The 20,117-nt window shown below is 37.9% G+C and overlaps 1 protein-coding gene and 1 pseudogene across 1 annotated transcript in view; one reads left to right on the top strand and one right to left on the bottom strand.

Moving 5' to 3' along the window:
- The window catches only part of SLC44A5 (solute carrier family 44 member 5), a 398,499-nt gene that overhangs the window by 73,523 nt on the left and 304,859 nt on the right, over nucleotides 1-20,117 (top strand). The window lies entirely within an intron of this gene.
- On the bottom strand, nucleotides 7,652-7,749 carry LOC132002319 (U6 spliceosomal RNA; annotated as a pseudogene).

Below are 20,117 nucleotides of genomic sequence, written 5' to 3'. Positions count from 1 at the left end.
TGAGTTACTAATGTTGAAAGGAGTGGGGGACCACTAAAATTTTTTGACCAGCAAGGAATATATCTTGGAAGTAATATTTATTTATTTTTTGTAAAGTTTTTGTTTTTTTAAAGATTTATTTATTCATATCCAGAGAGAGGGAGAGAGTATATGTGAGTGGGGGGGAAGGGCAGAGGGCGAGGGAGAGAGAGAGAATCTCAAGCAGACTCCCTCCTGAGTGTGGAGCCTGATGGCAGTCTCCATCCCGCAACCCATGAGATCATGACTTGAGCTGAAATCACAAGTTGGACACTTAACTGACTGGGCCACCCAGGTGCCCTGGAAGGACGTTACTTTTAAAGGGTGTCATTTAAAAGTGTCATTTGACCCCCCAATGTGGGGCTCAAACTTACAGCCCTGAGGTCAACAGTCCCATGCTCTTCACACTGAGCCAGCCAGGCACCCTGAAAGTAATATTTTAGGAGGATTTATTATTAGGAAGGAAAAGATAAAGAGACTGGAGATGTGATGATCTTCTTACCGCTGTGGTTCTGTAGAGCCTCGCTACTCAGCATGTGATAGAGACCAGCAGCATCAGCATCACCTGAAGCCTTCTCAGCAGTGCAGACTCTCCAGCCCCAGCTCAGACCTACTGAGTCAGCATCTACATTTTTACAAGATCATATGTGCACATACAATCGAGATGCATGCACATATAAGTTTAAGAAGCACTGCTCTAGGACATCCTATGACCAGTGCTGGACTTACAGGGGAGCCCCATGGGATCAAAAAACCCTGCAAATATGAATGGCTGGTCAGGTCAGCTTTTCCTTAAGCCTATTCCTTGAGATTACTGGTTCTCTGGGATCTTAATAGGTCAAAAAGATTTAGCAAATCCCAGGTTAAACAATGTTAAACAAGTTTCTTTATGGGCAGACTTCTTTTATCTTTTAATATGCTAATGTACTTTCTGAGTCACCAAGAGAAAAACTGTATTACATACACCATGGAATGTGTTTGGGGGGCATCTTTCCATGTTACTATTTTGTGTAGCACATCTTGGTAAAGTTGTAAAATGCCTTTGTGATATTTAGGGTCTCAGACATAAGATATTCTAGCCCCTAGGCAGGAAATGGTCTTACTCCTAAATTTAATAGATGCCCACTCTTTCTGTCACTGGCCAGGGTATGTCCTTTCACTTCTGACTCACTTTCACTGGCTGAAACCTATCTGGATGGCATCATAGGATAGATTCATGGGTTCTGTTAGTGCTGGTCTGGGGAAAATTTTAAGAGTTAGTTGCTGGTTATGATGTTTAATGAAAATAAGGAGGAGACCCTGGAAAATGTTAGGGTCACTGGTAACATACTGAATTTTAGTTTGTGTGTAGCAGTGAAATCGGGGATGAGTGATTACTAGGTGAACAAAGAAGACAAAAAGAAATTTGATTGACAATTACGAACCACATAATCTGTCAGCAAATTTATAGTCAAAAATGAAAAGCAGCAGATGAACATATACATTTTAGAACTAAGGTTGTTTTGGACTTAGGACAGTCCAAAATTGGTTTTTCAAAGTTTATTTCCATTGATGTCTTTTTTGAAAATTTATCGCCCATTTTAACACTGACATGTTGATTATCCTGCATTTTTTAACTCAGAAAGCATTTGATTTTAAATCACACTCACCAATAAACTACCTATATTTTGGATAGTGCTTTGTTTTATGTATCCTTGACATTAAGTTTCACTTTTTCTTTTTCTTTCTTTCTTTTTTTTTTTTTTTGTAGCAGTATACTTCCTGCTCTTCATGGTAAGAGGAATGAAAATACCTTCTCAATGATACCCTTACTGTAGGCAGTAGCAACATCACTTTTAATTTTTTTCTTTCTGTTAATAAAGCAATATAAAGTATTTTTGATTTGGATCTGTCCTTTCAAAAGATTTACTTTAAAAAAAAAAGATTTTATTTATTTATTTGACAGAGAGAGAGAGAGATCACAAATAGGCAGAGAGGCAGGCAGAGGGGGAGGGGGAAGCAGGCTCACTGATGAGCAGAGAACCCAGATGCAGGACTCGATCCCAGTACCCTGATACCATGACCTGAGCCGAAGGCAGAGGCTCAACCCACTGAGCCACCCAGGTGCCCCAGAAGCTTTACTTTTTATTCCCTTTTCCTGACATAAAAAACGTCATTTCTTGCAAAATCAAGGAAGTACTGTTATTTCTACTTATGATGCCAGTATGCTTTTTCTTAGGATTTTTTCTCTTTAATGGATAAATTTAGATATATAAGCCTTTTTGTTGTTGTTTTTTAGAGAGGGAAAGGGGAAGGGCAGGGATAGAGAGAATCTAAAGCAGGCTCCATGCCCAACATGGAGTTGACACATGGCTGCATCTCACAACCCTGAGATCAGGACCTGGGCTGAAATCAAGAGTGGGATGCTTAACTGACTGAGCCACCCAGGTGCCTCTGGATATGTAAACATCTTAAACCTGATTCAACTCAGTTTCTCTTTACTGTACCCTTAGTTAACAGAATTACCTGCATTTTCAGAAGAAATTTTAAAGAGAAAGGAAGAAAATTTATGAAAAATCAAGCAGAATATATTGAATTAAAGTAGTCTTTGGTTTCAGAAACTTCTAGAAGATGTTAGTGTAGTTTCAGCCCACTTTTCTCCATGTCTAAAATTGACAGTTCCCATAACACTATGACTAGAATGGTGATCTGAGATTTTATAAGCTATTAAGTCATCCTAAAGAAATTAAGTTTTTCTTATTTTACTAGATTTACTAAGACAGAAAAGTAGACTAAAGCATTATGTAATGCCAGCCTTTGGAAGGAATTCTAAGATGCTTGAGCTGTCCTATTGGCAGGATAACAATGGTGGGAGATGCCATTTACTAGGCAATTCTGCCTCTGCAGTGGAGTGGGACGGGGGATTTTGTAGCAGCTGAATGACTACCTCTGGGCAGGTGGAGAGGTCTAGATGGGTGCTATGGGAACACCAACTGCTGAACTTTGGATAGCATGGGTGGCTTGTCCCAACTACAAGCCCTTGGAATTGGTAGGAAAGAGATAATAGAGGCAGCAATTGTCCCACATATCAAAGGTAATTTACTAATAATGCTTATTTGATATACATGCTGAGGGTTGCCAATAATTATTCTAGAAAGATTTTCAACAAGCATTGGAAATAAGGATTTAAGTTAAGCTTTGGGTCACTAGACAATCCCCTTACTTAAATATTTGTACAACATCAAGGTAATAAAGTATCAAGTATTATTAGGGGTCATGTTCTGTGCTAAGTGTTAGAATGCCAGTGCAAGAAAAAGATACATGTCACCATTGCTATCACCTTGCATGCTGACTAGCATGTGACGCAGATATATCAACAAGATGATATAACACAATAATATGCCATGAGAGGAGAAATAACAGGGAACCATGATAGTATACAGAAGGGGATACTTGGCTTTTAGTGATGGAGCCAGAGAGGCAGAGGCATCTACATGAAGGATGACTAAGCATTGGATGGACCAAAGGAGTTGGGCAGAAGAAGCATTCTGGGCAGGGGAAAAAAGCATACACAAAAGCTCAGAGGAAGATCTTAAAGAATGTTTTGTCTAGAGCATACAAATCTTGGGAAGAAGGAGAAATGGTAGAAATGAGGTTAGAAAAGTAAACAGAATCTTGGCATGTAGGGTTTCATAAACATTTGGGCTTTATTATAGATGGAATAGAGAGCCACTGAAAGGTTTTCCAACAGAGAAATTATTTGATGTGCATTTTAGGACAATGACTCTGGGGGCATTCTAAAGAATAGACTAGAGGGAGGGAGAGAATGCTGGTGAGAATGAGAACATTCTCATGGGGAGACTTGCAGAGGTTTAAATGTGAGAAGATGGTAGCCTGTATTTCACAAATGATAGCATTCTTCTTCTTCTTCTTCTTCTTTTTTTTATAAAGATTTTATTTATTCCTTTGACAGAGAGAGATCACAAGTAGGCAGAGAGGCAGGCAGAGAGAGAGGGGGAAGCAGACTCCCTGCTGAGCAGAGAGCCCGATGTGGGGCTCGATCCCAGGACCCTGGGATCATGACCTGAGCCGAAGGCAGAGGCTTTAACCCACTGAGCCACCCAGGCGCCCCCCAAATGATAGCATTCTTAATGGCTGGTGCTTTCTGACCCACTAGACACTAAAGTTATTTATTCTTACTTTAAAAGAATAAAGTGTTTATTATTTTTAACTTTGTATTTCCCATGTTATACTTATTTAAGAAACCATTCTTATTTTTCCTCTCTTGTACCTTTGTTAATTATTATGTCTGTTGCTTCCTGAATATTCTCCTGTAAATGTCTTTTCTGTTCTTGCCATGTATTTTCTACCTTTTGTCTTTGTGATTTCTTTTCCTTTCCTCCCTTCCTTCCTGCCTAATTTCTTTTTCAAACTCGAGTATAGAGTTCATGACGAGAGAAAAGAAATTATGATTCTAGTGAATAGATATCAGTTATCACAACTAGGGATAGCCTGAGATTTCCTGAAAAGGACAAGTAGAAAAAAATTCAGTTTCCAGCACTGGAAAGAAAGAACACAGTTTAAAGACAAACAATGTTTTTGGAGGGGAAGTGGCTTGCTGTACAGCAATCAAGACAGTAGAATTAGAAAAGACCAACATGAATCAACCCTGAAGCGCAACAAGTAATTAAGGGCACAAAAAGCACATAATGAATGTCAAGTACAAAACAGAAGCTGAGAAATTACAGAGTGAAGTTCAGAGTTTAAAAATGACAGAAAGACCAAAGGTGGTAAATGACAAAAACATTTCATATAAGACTAACTAAAAGTGCTAAAATATCACAACCATATTATATAGGACACAACAGGTCAGGACACAGCCTTGAAAGGTGTCTAATGGATAGTAAGGGTGAATCTTTGAGAGGGTCTTATAGACATTGATTTAGAAAAAGCAAGATTAAAAGAATTCTTTGTCTTAGAACTTTCAAAAAGCTTAGTCTTGCTAAACAGAGAAATCAATGTAAAATGAAAGACATAAAATTGTTCTTTGGAAATGTTACCAACCAGTAAGTGGCCAAGAAATTGAGAAATTTGAATCTTCATATAGGACCAGATATGCTTGCTTTTAGGATTAGTGATGTCCAAGGCCTTTAGAAATACTTTATAAAAAAGTATGTTGCTTTTGTGTATTTTTTTTCCCAAGTCACCCAAGGTAGGCCACTTTTAAGGCTTCCTTGGCTTTCTGTGTGTTAGAGTATGACACACCTGTCCCTTACCAGGTAAAATGAAGGAAAACATCAAGAGGATGTACAGAAATCCTAGCAAAAGAACTTCCAACCTATTAAACCTTTTGGGGGGAAGTGGGAAAGAGGATGTGCTCATGATGTGAAGTGGAGAGCTGGAGGAATGGGAATGCTCTGGAAACCCTTTGTCTTAAACCCTTTGGGCTGCTATAACAAAACATCATGGACTGGGTGGCTTAAACAAGATTTATTCTGGGGGCACCTGGGTGGCTCAGTGGGTTAAAGCCTCTGCCTTCGGCTCAGGTCATGATCCCAGAATCCTGGGATCGAGCCCCGCACCAGGCTCTCTGCTCAGCGGGGAGCCTGCTTCCCTCTCTCTGCCTGCCTCTCTGCCTACTTGTGATCTCTGTCTGTCAAAAGAAAAAGAAAAAAAAAAAAAAAAAAAGACTTATTCCTCACAGTTCTGGAGGCTAAAAACTTCAAAATTTACCAGAAGCCTATTTCACTTGTTTCTTGGCTTCTACAAGAAGTCTTGTAGACAGCTGCCTTATAGTTGTGTGTGTGTGTGTGTGAGAGAGAGAGAGAGAGAGGCAGACAGAAAGGCAGGCAGACAGACAGACACAGACTAATCCCTTCATGATGGCTTCACCCTGATGACCTAATTACCACTCCAGGGCTTCATCTCCAAATACCATCACTTTGGGGATTAGGGTTTCAGCATATGCATTTGGAGAGGACCAGGAGCATTCAGTCCACAGCATTCTCAGAGATAGAAATTTTCCAGAGAGAGCAATGGTTCTTTTGAAATTGTATGTTAGCGGCAGGATTCAAAGCCTGGGTGTGCCTGATTAATTTATGCTCTATTCTCATTATGCTTGGGGAACAAGGACCACAAAAGACGGAGCAGGCGGAGAAGGTGGTAGCACCTGAGGGACAGGAAGGCAACTGAAATAAATCACAGGAACTGAGGGAATCAATGGAAATGGAACATGAAGAGCTGGTCTTAGGCAATGCGGAGGATTCTGAATCCTCTGCAGGCTGTCGCGGGTTCTGCAACTGTTTTGTATCTGGTCCTGGAAAGACAGTGGTCAACTCTGGAATTACTAATTATATTACTTTAAATGTAATTATATGACTTCAAATGTAACTTCCAAATTTTCCCTTAATTTTATATTTAAGCATTTTCCAAATATCAGAAAACCTCAAAGAATAATACAATATGAGCACTTACGTACTCATTACCTTGATTCAGTAGTTGTTTATATTTTGCCATATTTGCTTTAAATAACTGTAAGTATATATATTTTTTCTGAATGCCTTAAAAATAAGCTGCAGACATTGTGATATTCACCATAAATGTTTTATATAACCATAATATTATCAACAGACTTAAGAGAATTAAATATATATAATGACAATAGGTTATTTTCAAATTTTTTCAATTGTCCACAAATGATTTTTACTTTTTTTTATTATTTTTTAAGATTTTATTTATTTATTTGAGAGAGAGCAGGAGCCAGCATGAGTGGCAGGAAGGGGAAGGATAAGAGAGAGGAGAAGCAGGCTCCTCACTAAGCAGAGAGCCCAATGTGTGGGGCTCTATCTCAGGACCCTGGGATCGTGACCTGAACTGAAGGCAGGTGCTTTCACTGAGCCACTCAGGCACCCCAACAAATGCTTTTTAGATCTCCTTTTTAAAAGCCAGTATTCAAAGAGGATTCAGAGATTGTAATTGACTTCTACGTCTCTCCAGTGTCTTTTAATCTAGAAGTCTCAATTTCTTTCTTTATAACTTTGACTTTTTGAGGACATTGCAGGACAGTTGTCTTTTGAAATTTCCCACATTCTGCATTTACCTGATTTCTCTCATTTGGTGGTGCTTTCCTAGTTCTGATATTCTCTGGATATCCTTCAAAATCAAAAAGTAGATCTAATAGGTTGATTAGATTCAAGCTAAACATTTTTTTTTTAAAGATTTTATTTGTTTATTTGACAGACCGAGATCACAAGTAGGCAGCGAGGCAGGCAGAGAGAGAGGGGACAAGCAGCCACCCGGCTGAGCAGAGAGCCCAATGTGGGGCTCAATCCCAGGACCCTGGGATCATCACCTGAGCCGAAGGCAGAGGCTTTAACCCGCTGAGCCACCCAGACGCCCCAAGCTAAACAAATTAGCAAAATATTATGCAGATTATGTCCTTATTTCATATTATGTTACTGCAAAAGGCATGTAATGCTAGTTTTTCCACTAAAATTATATTGTTTGATAATTTGGGTAATATGAAATCACCAGATCTCTTCATTGAGAAGGCATATTTTTTTTTCTTTACGAATAGCAAGAACCCTGTGAGATAATACCCTGAAACTTTGTGAATAACCAGCAATCTTTCACCTAAAGATTTTATTATTTAAAAAAAAATATGGAATGCTTCACAAATTTTTGTGTCATTCTTCTGCAGAGGTCATGCTAATCTCTGTATCGTTCCAATTTTAGTGTATGTGCTAAAAGTGTTTCAGTGTCCAATAAAACTCCTTGCCTGAAACAACTATATCATTAGGAATTGCAAAAGTTGTGATTTTTCTAATTTATATATAATTTCTTCAACATTTATTTGCTGGCATTCTTCTGTGAAGAATAACTGTCTCTCATCAGCTGGCTCTTGTATTTCTTTCTAAAGAAGCAGGACTCCGTCCTAATTTTAAAAAACGATTATAGCAATTTTGAATATAGAGAAAAACAATCCCAGCTATAATCTCAACAGATAGTAAACCAGGGTTAACAATTCGGTGTGTTTCTTTCCATTCTTCTTTCAAAGCCTATAAGTATATATATTACAAAATTTGATACATAAGTTTTATATCCAGCCTTTTATAGTTCGTATTATATCATTATCTTTACTATGTATGCTGTTAAATATTCTTTAAAGTTTTTTTTTGCTGGCTGTCTGCCATTTCATAATTAGGATGTGGCATACTTTATTTCCCTATTCCCTTACACCAGGGGGCCATATATCCTGCTTTGTCCAGGGAAGTTCTTATTTATGACTGTCGTCTTTGCAAAATTATTAAAGCACCCCCTTTTACACCCAGAGTCATTTCAGTTTAGAAGATAAATTATATAATCACCCTATCATCACTGTACCTGCAATTGGCCACTTGCTATTTTTAATTTTCTAATCTATCTACTCTTGCATAAATCTTTAGGTGCTTTTCTTCTTATTTCATCAGGATAGATTTCTAAAAGTGAAGTGACTGGATCAATGTGTACGAGTATTTTTGAGGTTCTAAGTATTGCCTTGTTTGTATTTCTGTTAAATAAGTAAAACACTGTACTGTTAAACTGGACTCAACAAATTTCTCTGCTTTGCCTTCCCTTTGGAAGGATTTATCAATATTGGCACTATTAACATTTTAGCCCAGAAAGTTCTTTTTGTAGAGGGCTGCCTGTGCATTGTAGTAGCACCTTTGGCTTTTACCTACTACCTCCAATGGCACTCCCACCCCAGTTGTGACAATCAACACAATCTCTAGGTATTGCCAGATATCCCTTGGGAGGCAAAATAACTCTCCATTGAGAACCACTGGCTTAGAAATAATAAATGTTTCTATTCCCCCTTATCTAGCTTATTTGTCCTAAGCTCTTAGTTTTTCTGGTAAAGAATTGTCTGTTTAGCCCACTGGTAATAATAAATGGTAAAAGTTCCTTGTTCAAGGTTACCTGATTAAAAATGATTGAATAGGAATTTGAGCTTAGGTCTGTCTGTTGTCAGTCTTATCCTCGGGTCCTGCTGCCTCATGTAAGTACTGTCATCAGGTACCCACTATAGCTACACAGGCCAACAATCAGAAAAAGAAGTGTTTTGTCGCTGGTGAGTTTTTGGTAATCATTTGGGATTTGTTTGATTGTTACCAAGATAGTTCTTATTTATTTTTATCATCTGTAAATGGGATTGGCTGTGTGAAATAAATGTATTGAAACTTGCAGTTCAGGTCCTGGTACACAGTGGGTGCTCAATATGTGCTGGTTTCCCCCTATACTTATATTGGGTTATCATAACCATCTGCTTATGGGTCTGCACAGGGCTTAAAGGAGAAGCAAACGAAGGGGGGCTGATCACCTTTCCATCTAACTACTTTCAAAAGCTGCTCTCTCTGCTTTTCCTCAATGTTGAGGGCTCACATGTTGAAGAAAGAACAGGAGTCAGACTCCAGGGCATTGACAAATGAATGAAGGAAACACAATTTAAGTCACTGAAAGTAGTGTTGATCCCTCTTTTAATCTTCTATTTCAAAAGCTGTTTGTTGAGAATAAGAAAGCCGTCTTCAAGCTCTGCATATGTGGCTTCATTCCACCTTGATGGGGACAGGTTCTAACACATAAACATAGGGCTAGTGAGAAGGGAGAGGACAGACTGGGGAGAATATCATCCACTAATACTTCCCAGAGTCACTCCACCACTTCTGCCAGTTTAGTCCAAGTGATGACGGGCTGATAGAAGGAATCTGGCTGACTCTTCCCTCCTAACATAGGAGAAGGAGGTTTGGCTGGAGTTCAGCCGCTAAACTCAACTTAGAACCTTAACTATGATTATTTCAGGAAGGAAGGCTGAACTAAAGCTAGTTTTATTTAGGTTTCTCTTAAATAGTGGACACTGCTGACCGTGGAGGTTTTTGAAAGGAAAAGCAGAGAAACACTATGACAGAATCACGTTTCCTCCAGAAGATACTAGACAAGGAAAGAAAAAAGAGACTGGATGTGAGATACAGGAAGTTCTCATCTATTCTTAACCTATTTTTAACTTCAGAGTGTGACAGTTTAGGCTTTACAGTAGTCTGTGGTTTTTAAAACATTTTCACGAGGGGCACCTGGGTGGCTCAGTCATTAAGCGTCTGCCTTCGGCTTGGGTCTTGGTCCCAGGGTCCTGGGATTGAGCCCTGCATCGGGCTCCCTGCTCAGTGGGGCGCCTGCGTCTCCCTCTCCCACTCCCTCTGCTTGTGTTCCCTTTCTTGCTCTGTCTCTGTCAAATGAATGAATAAAATCTTAAAAAAGACAACATTTTCATGAATAATAGCTTTTTGACCACTGTAACATGGCCTTGAGAGGCAAGTCAGGCAGACCCACATTCTGGAAGAAGAAATGAAACAGGGAGAAGTTGTGATTTTCCTCAGTTTTACAGAATTAGAAATGATAGGGGATCCTCGATGCCTACATCAGTCTGGTCTGCACTCTACCCCAATGCTTATATAGTTCTAGAGCTTACACCATTTCTCCGCCCTTAGACTTGTTTGTTTGTTGTTTGTTTGGCTGGCTTTTTAAACTACTCCATTTGTGAATAGTTGTTAAAAGAATTATTATGTGGTTGCCTCTTCCAACTTCAGTGCAGCATTTCAGAGTATGCCTACCATGTTGTCTGAAATGTGGGCACTACCCCCTACTCTGTTCTTGTTGTCTTCTTTTGTGTCCTAGTGTAAGGCTGAGCAGGGTTTATTGCTGTACATATATCACATTTTGAATTTATGATAGCTTTCTATTAATGGCTTGGATATTATTGTGTTTCAACCTCTGTGACCCTATGTCAGGACAACTCAGCTTGGGGATATATTGCTGAATTATAATTTAAAAACCCTTGGCCCTTCTCCCCGTCAGACAAACTTGAACATAAAACAGTGTTGTCTTAAATAGGACAGAGTTAGGACTTCTTTTTCAGTAAACGATGGATATTTGAAAAACAGCATATGCTTAAAATAGCATGTGTTCTCTCTCCCCCCTCCCTCTTTCTCCCTTTCAGACTGATCACAAGGTATGAAAGCATAATACAAAGTGGGAAATGATCTGTTTTAGTTATCATGGTGCTGTTTAAAAAAAAATCTTACTATATCTTGCTTACTAGAAATAATAACATCAAGCACGTACGTCTTAGTTACTTTTAAAAAATTTTAATTCCAGTATAGTGAACATACAGTGTTATATTAGTTTCGGGTGTACAATATAGTGATTTAACAAATTTGTGCATAACTCAGTGCTCATCATGATAAGTGTACTTTAATCCTCTCTACTTTTTTCACCCATCCCCCTACCCACCTCCCCTCTGGTAACCATCAGGTTATTCTCTATAGTTAAGAGTTAGTTTTCTGGTTTGTCTCTTTATTTGTCTTTAAATTCCATGTCTGAGTGACATCATATGGTATTTATCTTTCTCTGACTCACTTATTTCACTTAACATTATACCCTCTAGATCCATCCATATTGTTACAAATAGCAAGATTTCATTCTTTTTTTGTGGCTGAATAATATTCTATTTCATATATATATATATATATATATATATATATATATATCACTTCTTCCTTGTCCATTCTTCTACCCATGGACACTCAGGGAGCCTCCATAATTTGGCTATCAGAAATAATGGTGTAGTAAACATATGGGTGCATATATATCTTTTCAGATCATGGTGCAATTTTAACTTCTAACTCTTAACTATTTTATTTTATAAATCTTTCAGACCCAAATTACCTTATGTCCTAAATAGTCTTCAATTTCAGCCAGTTGAAATTCATAGTTATATTACGCTCTCCCTTTTTCTTATTTCCCTTTTCTATTATATCCTATCCATCCATCCATCCATCCATCCATCCATCCATCCATCCATCTGTCCATCCATCCATCTGTATCTCTTAGTAGAGGAAGCCCCCAGGGTTAGCATGCATAGAAGCTAAAGCAGCACAATTTCAGAATTTAGTCTTAAAAAGTATTCTTAAATTAAGCAAGTGTAAGTGAGTTTGAAATTTATCTTCTCACTCCTATTTTGGAAGTGTTTCATCATGATAATATTATTATCTCTTAAATATAATCATATAACCAAGTGCTCATAATTTATTGACTTTATGTGGTATCACATTAAGAAGCTGAAGAGGTTGAAATTTGAAGTCAAAATTAGAGAATAAAATTTAAAGAATTTAAATTTATTGAGTTTAAATGTATCACACTTATTTATTTTTATTTTTTAAAGATTTTATTTATTTGATAGAGAAAGAGACAGCCATAAGAGGAACACAAGTAGGGGGAGTGGGAAAGGGAGAAGAAGGCTTCCCGCCAGCAGGGAGCCAGATGTGGGGCTCCATCCCAGGACCCTGTGATCATGACCCGAGTGGAAGGCAGACACTTAATGACTGAGCCACCCAGATCCCCCTAAATGTATAGAATTTAAAGTTGAAATTTAGAGTGCAGATAAAAATGGCTTTCTGTGTCTATCCTCGTATGTTGCAGTAACTGATCTTTATGATTTCAGTGGCTGGGCCATTTCAGTGTCTCTGCCCACCTCCTTGTATACTGCCCTCACAGCTCCATCTCCTCACAGGATGGAGTCAGTCCTGCTGGTATCATGCATCATCACCCCCAATCTGTGGCATTTTCGTCAGTTACCTCAAGATTACCTTCCACTCCAGTCTCTGAAGGAAATTGACAGGTGGTCAGAGAGTTTCAGCAGTTAAAAGAAATGTCTTACTTCCTAAGAGAAAACTATCTATAAATTTCCGTCTTAAGAAGGTATTGTGATGAATTTAGATAACTTGGAGCAAAGTGACTGGAGAGTTATTACATTGTAAGGATGTATTATTTTTAGGAGATGAAGGTCAGAGTCATGTAAACTAAAAAGTAAGAAAAAAACAACAGCTTCAGTATCCACATGTTTATTATTTGTGAAATGCTGCATATTTTCCAATGTAAAAGAGGGTTACTTATGTTTTATTTTAGGAAGTTTGGTGTGCATTGGGGAGGAGGGTACAAATAATAATGTAGTAAATCCAGAAGAATGTCTACCTGGTTTATGAGCTAAGAAATATATCTTATTCTCACACTTTGTTGTAAAGTTGTCTCTACTGTCTTTTGTTGAAATATGAGAAAATAAAAAATAAAATTTAAGAACATATCCAGAGGTACAACCCTGAAGGCCTGTTTGTGAGTTCAAATTGAAAAAAACGAAACAAAACAAAAAACCTTGTAATGAAATAATCTTTACTAATACTTAAAATACCTGACTATCTTAAACAGCTTTACTGAGATAGACTTTCATTTTATATAGTTCTATTTAAAGTACACAGCTCAATGGTTTTAGCATATTTACAGAATTGTGTAAACATCAATATAATCTAATCCTGGAATATTTTCATCTCATTAATAAATTTCTTTAGCATTCACTCCCCATCCCCTACCCCAAGGCTACTACTAATCTTTTTTTTTAATTGATTTGCCTACTCTGGAAATCTTACATAAATAAAAATAATAAATACGTCCTTTTTGGAGATGGGCATCTTTTACCAATGATTTTTTGTTATTATAGAAGATAATTGTTTTCTATTTTTTTAACATATGATTTTTTAAAAGAAGAAAGAACCGCTTCTATCAAATAACTCCTAACAACTTTAAATCATTCAGTCTTTCTCGATTTGTTATTTTTTCCTTAATTTGTTTAAGAAATATTTATTGAGTACATAATATGGATCAATCACACTGCTGGGTGCTGGACATATTGAGGTATACAAGATAAGCAGCTTAAGAGTTGTTGATAGAATAGGTAGTAATGGGGGTATCTTGGTGGCTCAGTTGGTTAGATATCAGACTCTTGGTTTCAGCTCAGGTCATGATTTCAGGGTTTTGAGATCAAGCCCTAGGTCAGGCTCTGCAATCAACATGGAGTCTACTTGAGATTCTCTCCCTCTGTCCCACTCATTCTCTCTCTCTCTCTCTCAAATAAATACATCTTAAAAAACAAAAGAGTAGGTAATAATACCATTGTAGTGAGTGTCACAAAGAAGTAGTATAGGCTGCTGTACTGTACAGCGTGGACCTAATTTAGTTTTTCTAAAGAAATTTTTTTTTGACTTTTAATTTTTTATTTTTTATAAACATATATTTTTATCCCCAGGGGTACAGGTCTGTGAATCACCAGGTTTACACACTTCACAGCACTCACCAAGCACATACCCTCCCCAATGTCCATAATCCCACCCCCTTCTCCCAAACCCCCTCCCCCCAGCAACCCTCAGTTTGTTTTGTGAGATTAAGAGTCACTTATGGTTTGTCTCCCTCCCAATCCCATCTTGTTTCATTTATTCTTCTCGTACCCACTTAAGCCCCCATGTTGCATCACCACTTCCTCATATCAGGGAGATCATATGATAGTTGTCTTTCGCTGCTTGACTTATTTCGCTAAGCATGATACGCTCTAGTTCCATCCATGTTGTTGCAAATGGCAAGATTTCATTTCTTTTGATGGCTGCATAGTATTCCATTGTGTATATATACCACATCTTCTTGATCCATTCATCTGTTGATGGACATCTAGGTTCTTTCCATAGTTTGGCGATTGTGGACATTGCTGCTATAAACATTCGGGTGCACGTGCCCCTTTGGATCACTATGTTTGTATCTTTAGGGTAAATACCCAATAGTGCAATTGCTGGGTCATAGGGCAGTTCTATTTTCAACATTTGAGGAACCTCCATGCTGTTTTCCAGAGTGGCTGCACCAGCTTGCATTCCCACCAACAGTGTAGGAGGGTTCCCCTTTCTCCGCATCCTCGCCAGCATCTGTCATTTCCTGACTTGTTGTTTTTAGCCATTCTGACTGGTGTGAGGTGATATCTCATTGTGGTTTTGATTTGTATTTCCCTGATGCCGAGTGATGTGGAGCACTTTTTCATGTGTCTGTTGGCCATCTGGATGTCTTCTTTGCAGAAATGTCTGTTCATGTCCTCTGCCCATTTCTTGATTGGATTATTTGTTCTTTGGGTGTTGAGTTTGCTAAGTTCTTTATAGATTCTGGACACTAGTCCTTTATCTGATATGTCGTTTGCAAAGATCTTCTCCCATTCTGTCAGTTGTCTTTTGATTTTGTTAACTGTTTCCTTTGCTGTGCAAAAGCTTTTGATCTTGATGAAATCCCAATAGTTCATTCTTGCCCTTGCTTCCCTTGCCTTTTGCGTTGTTCCTAGGAAGATGTTGCTGCGGCAGAGGTTGAAGAGGTTGCTGCCTGTGTTCTCCTCAAGGATTTTGATGGATTCCTTTATCACATTGAGGTCCTTCATCCATTTTGAGTCTATTTTTGTGTGTGGTGTAAGGAAATGGTCCAATTTCATTTTTCTGCATGTGGCTGTCCAATTTTCCCAGCACCATTTATTGAAGAGGCTGTCTTTTTTCCATTGGACATTCTTTCCTGCTTTGTCGAAGATTAGTTGACCATAGAATTGAGGGTCTATTTCTGGGCTCTCTATTCTGTTCCATTGATCTATGTGTCTGTTTTTGTGCCAGTACCATGCTGTCTTGATGATGACAGCTTTGTAATAGAGCTTGAAGTCCGGAATTGTGATGCCAGCAACGTTGGCTTTCTTTTTCAATATCCCTTTGGCTATTCGAGGTCTTTTCTGGTTCCATATAAATTTTAGAAAGCTTTTCCGCTAAGGTCAGGAACACGGCAGGGATGTCCATTATCACCACTGCTATTCAACATAGTACTAGAGGTCCTAGCCTCAGCAATCAGACAACAAAAGGAAATTAAAGGCATCCAAATCAGAAAAGAAGAAGTCAAATTATCACTCTTCGCAGATGATATGATACTATATGTGGAAAACCCAAAAGACTCCACTCCAAAACTGCTAGAACTTATACAGGAATTCAGTAAACTGTCAGGATATAAAATCAATGCACAGAAATCAGTTGCATTTCTCTACACCAACAGCAAGACAGAAGAAAGAGAAATTAAGGAGTCAATCCCATTTACAATTGCACCCAAAACCATAAGATACCTAGAAATAAACCTAACCAAAGAGACACAGAATCTATACTCAGAAAACTATAAAGTACTCATGAAAGAAATTGAGGAAGACACAAAGAAATGGAAAAATGTTCCATGCTTCTGGATTGGAAGAATAAATATTGTGAAAATGTCTATGCTACCTAAAGCAATCTACACATTTAATGCAATTCCTATCAAAGTACCATCCATCTTTTTCAAAGAAATGGAACAAATAATTCTAAAATTTCTAAAGAAATTATTTAATGTATGCCTATGTATATGTGTTTTAAATAATTGGGATCATATGATATATAAAGTTTAGTGTATTTTTTCTTAAAAGTATATTATGAATGTTTTTCCATTTCTTTTTTTTTTCTAAAGGTTTTATTTATTTATTTGACATAGAGAGAGAGACACACAGCAAGAGAGGGAACACAAGCAGGGGGAGAGGTAGAGGGAGAAGCAGGCTTCCCATGGTGCAGGGAGCCCGTTGCTGGGCTCGACTGCAGGACGCTGGGATCATAACCTGAGCCAAAGGCAGATGCTTAACGACGGAGCTACCCAGGTGCCCCTTTTTTTCTATTTCTTTAAATATTCTTTAAGAATGCTGTTTCTTAAAAGATTTATTCATTTATTTCAAAGGGAGGGGAGTGGCAGAAGGAGGGAGAGAGAGAGAGAGAATCACAAGCAGTCTCCCTGCTGAGCATGGACCTTTTATTCCCCCAACACAGGGCTCAGTCTCATGTGAGATGATGACCTGAGCCAAAATAAAGTCTGACGTTTAACTAACTGAGCCACCCAAGCACCCTATAGAATGCTATTTTTAAAGGCTCCATAATTTTCTACTGTATGTATATACCAAATTTATTAGAAACGAATATCCTGGAATTTAGACTGCTCACAAGTGGCTTTCATCCTGAGGCTTATAAAGACAAAAAGTTCACATGTGAAAGCATATGAATTTGTAACCAAGAACTACTAATTAATTTCTTTTAATTATGTCTGCCTTGTACATTTTGCTTTAAAAGGTCTCTAGTATCAGGACTTAGGATTTATGGCTCCTGGAGATAAGAAGGTAGTTATAACACTTCTTGCCTTTAATAACCTCGCTGTCACTGCTTTATGATATTTGGGAAATCTCAGAGAATTAAAATAGAAGGGAAGACAAAATGATGGCTGAGCTCTCATGGTCCTTCTGGACTCCAAACTGAGAGCTCTTTCTGGACTTAGTGTAGGTATTTAGCTGATGGTTGGGAACTTAGGGACAGGAACAGATATTGTTGAAAATAAACTTTTAAAAGAGATGGTGACTCCACAATTGTTGATGTTTGGAAAGCGTTTTCTTTGATATTTATTTATGAGTTTACTTGCTTTTTATTTTTCCCTTCCCAACTTTTTGTTCTCCTTTTTAATGTGTTCCTGAGTGCTCCCACCTTGTTTTGTATGACATACCTTCTGTTTATCGGAGATCATTTCTTTTGTGTGCGGGTCAGAACTATTGTCAGATGTCTCACTGGGGTGAAAGTCATCTGAACATAAATCTTTTTTGCTCTCTTGCTTTCCCCCTCCTCTATGTGTGTTGTCCTTTTCTCCCCCAGTTTTGCATTCCTTCTTTTGTTTTCTTGAGCTACTTGTCCCACCTTCGTTCCTCCTTGACTTTCTTGGGTCCTAAGATCTCTCTCTCTTTTTTTTTCTTTTATTTATTTTCAGCATAACAGTATCATTATTTTTCCACCACACCCAGTGCTCCATGCAATCCGTGCCCTCTATAATACCCACCACCTGGTTCCCCCAACCTCCCACCCCCCTGCCACTTCAAACCCCTCAGATTGTTTTTCAGAGTCCATAGTCTCTCATGATTCACCTCCCCTTCCAATTTACCCCAACCCCCTTCTCTCTAACTCCCCATGTCCTCCATGCTTTTTGTTATCCTCCACAAATAAGTGAATACCTAAGATCTCTTTTACACTCAGTGGTATAGCTGCTTCTTTTCATTCTACTGTGCTTTGATATTCTGTGCTGCCTTTCTCTTTCTCCCATTCTCTCTCTCTCTCTCTCTCAGTGTATTTAATATGTGTTTCACCTTGGCTCTGCTCACTTGTGCTTTTGAATTGCTGCAGGAACTTCTCACACATCCTACGTAGACTGAGGGAAAAGACAGATGTTGTAGTCACTAATGGAACAGCGGCTCCAAATGCAGATTCACTTAGGAAAGGGACTAACTGAAGAAGGAAATTTCCCTAATATGTTTCCCCTATTAAGAAGTTCCCTGGCTGGGACTATGTCACACTAAAAAGCTTTTGCACAGTGAAGGAAACCATCAACAAAACAAAAAGGCAGCCTGTAAAATGGGAGAAGATATGTGCAAATGATAAATCTGGTATGTAGTCAAAATCCAAAATAAATAAAGAACTCATACAACTCGATCACACACACACACACACACACACACACACACACACACACACACTCAAAGCAAATGATCAAATTAAAAGATGAGCAGAAGGCCTGAATAGACATTTTTTTCAAAGAAGGCATGCAGATGGCCAGTAGGGATGTGAAAATGGGCTAAACATTACTAACCAAAAGAAAATGCAAATCAAAATCACAATAAGATATCATCTCATGCCTCTCAGAATGGCTATTATCAAAAGACAAGAAATAACAAGTATTGGCGAGGATGTGGAGAATAGGGAACCCTTGCACAGTATTGGTGGGAATGTAAATTGGTAAAGCCAGTATGGGAAATACTATGGAGTAGAAGTAAACTTAGAAGTACAGGGGTGGGGATGACTGAGTGGCTCAGTTGGTTAAGCGGCTGCCTTCGGCTCAAGTCATGATCCCAGCGTCCTAGGATCGAGTCCCACATCGGGCTCCTTGCTTGGTGGGAAGCCTGCTTCTCCCTCTGCCTTTTCCTACCACTCTCTCTGCCTGTGCTCGCTTTCTCTCTCTCTTTAACAAATAAATAAATAAAATCTTAAAAAAAAAAATGTAGTACGGGGTGCCTGGGTGGCTCGGTTGTTAAGCGTTTACCTTTGGCTCAGGTCATGATCCCAGAGTCCTGGGATTGAGTCCCGCATCGGGCCCCCTGCTTCACGGAAAGCCTGCTTCTCCCTCTCCCACTCTGCTGTGTTCCCTCTCTCAGTGTCTCTTGTCAAGTAAATAAATAAAATCTTAAAAAAAAAAAAAAGAGTAGAAATACCATATGACCCAGCAATTCTACTTCTAAGTATTTAACCAAAGAAGACACAAACACTCATTTGAAAAGACATATGATTTCTTATGTTCATTGCAGCATTATTTATAGTAGCCAAGATATGGAAACAACCTAGGTGTCCATAGATAGATAAATGGATTGTGTATATCTGTATGTTGTGTGCATATATATAAACTACCTATATACACAATGGTATATTAGTCATAAAAAGAATGAAGTCTTGTTATTTGCAACAACATAGGTAGGCCTGGGGATGCTTTACTAAGAGAAATTAGTCAGCTAGAAAAAGTGTATAATTTCACTTATATGTGGAATCTAAAAAGCATAATAAAGGAACAAACAAAACTAAAAAGAAACAGACTTATGGATACAGAGAATAAACTGATGGTTGCTAGAGGGGAGGGGTTGGATGAAATAGGTGAAAGCAAATAAAAGGTCCAGCTGTCCAGTTATAAAATAAATAAGTCGTGTGAATGTATCATACTGCATGGAGAATATAGTCAGTAATATTGTTAACAGTTTTGTTTGGTGATAGACAATTATGAGACTTACTGTTGTGACCATTTCATAATATATTTAAATATTGAATCACTATGTGATATAGTCAAACATAATACAATATTGTATGTTAGTTATTCTTTTTAAAAATTTATTTTAAATTTTTATTTTAAATTCTAGTATAGTTAACATACAGCATTATATTAGTTTGTGACATATGGTGTTAAATTAGTTTATATATTAATTATTATTTAATACAATTATAAAAATAAATTTATTTAATAAAATAAAATTATGAAAAATAAAAATAATTATTTAATAAAAAATGTTCCCTGCTCAGTCTATTTTTTTCAAAGAAGATCTCTAAAAA

This window comes from Mustela nigripes, chromosome 14, assembly GCF_022355385.1.
Source record: "Mustela nigripes isolate SB6536 chromosome 14, MUSNIG.SB6536, whole genome shotgun sequence".
Classification (NCBI taxonomy): domain Eukaryota; kingdom Metazoa; phylum Chordata; class Mammalia; order Carnivora; family Mustelidae; genus Mustela; species Mustela nigripes.
Note: the sequence above shows the minus strand (reverse complement) of the source record. Positions and strands in the feature narration are given on the sequence as shown.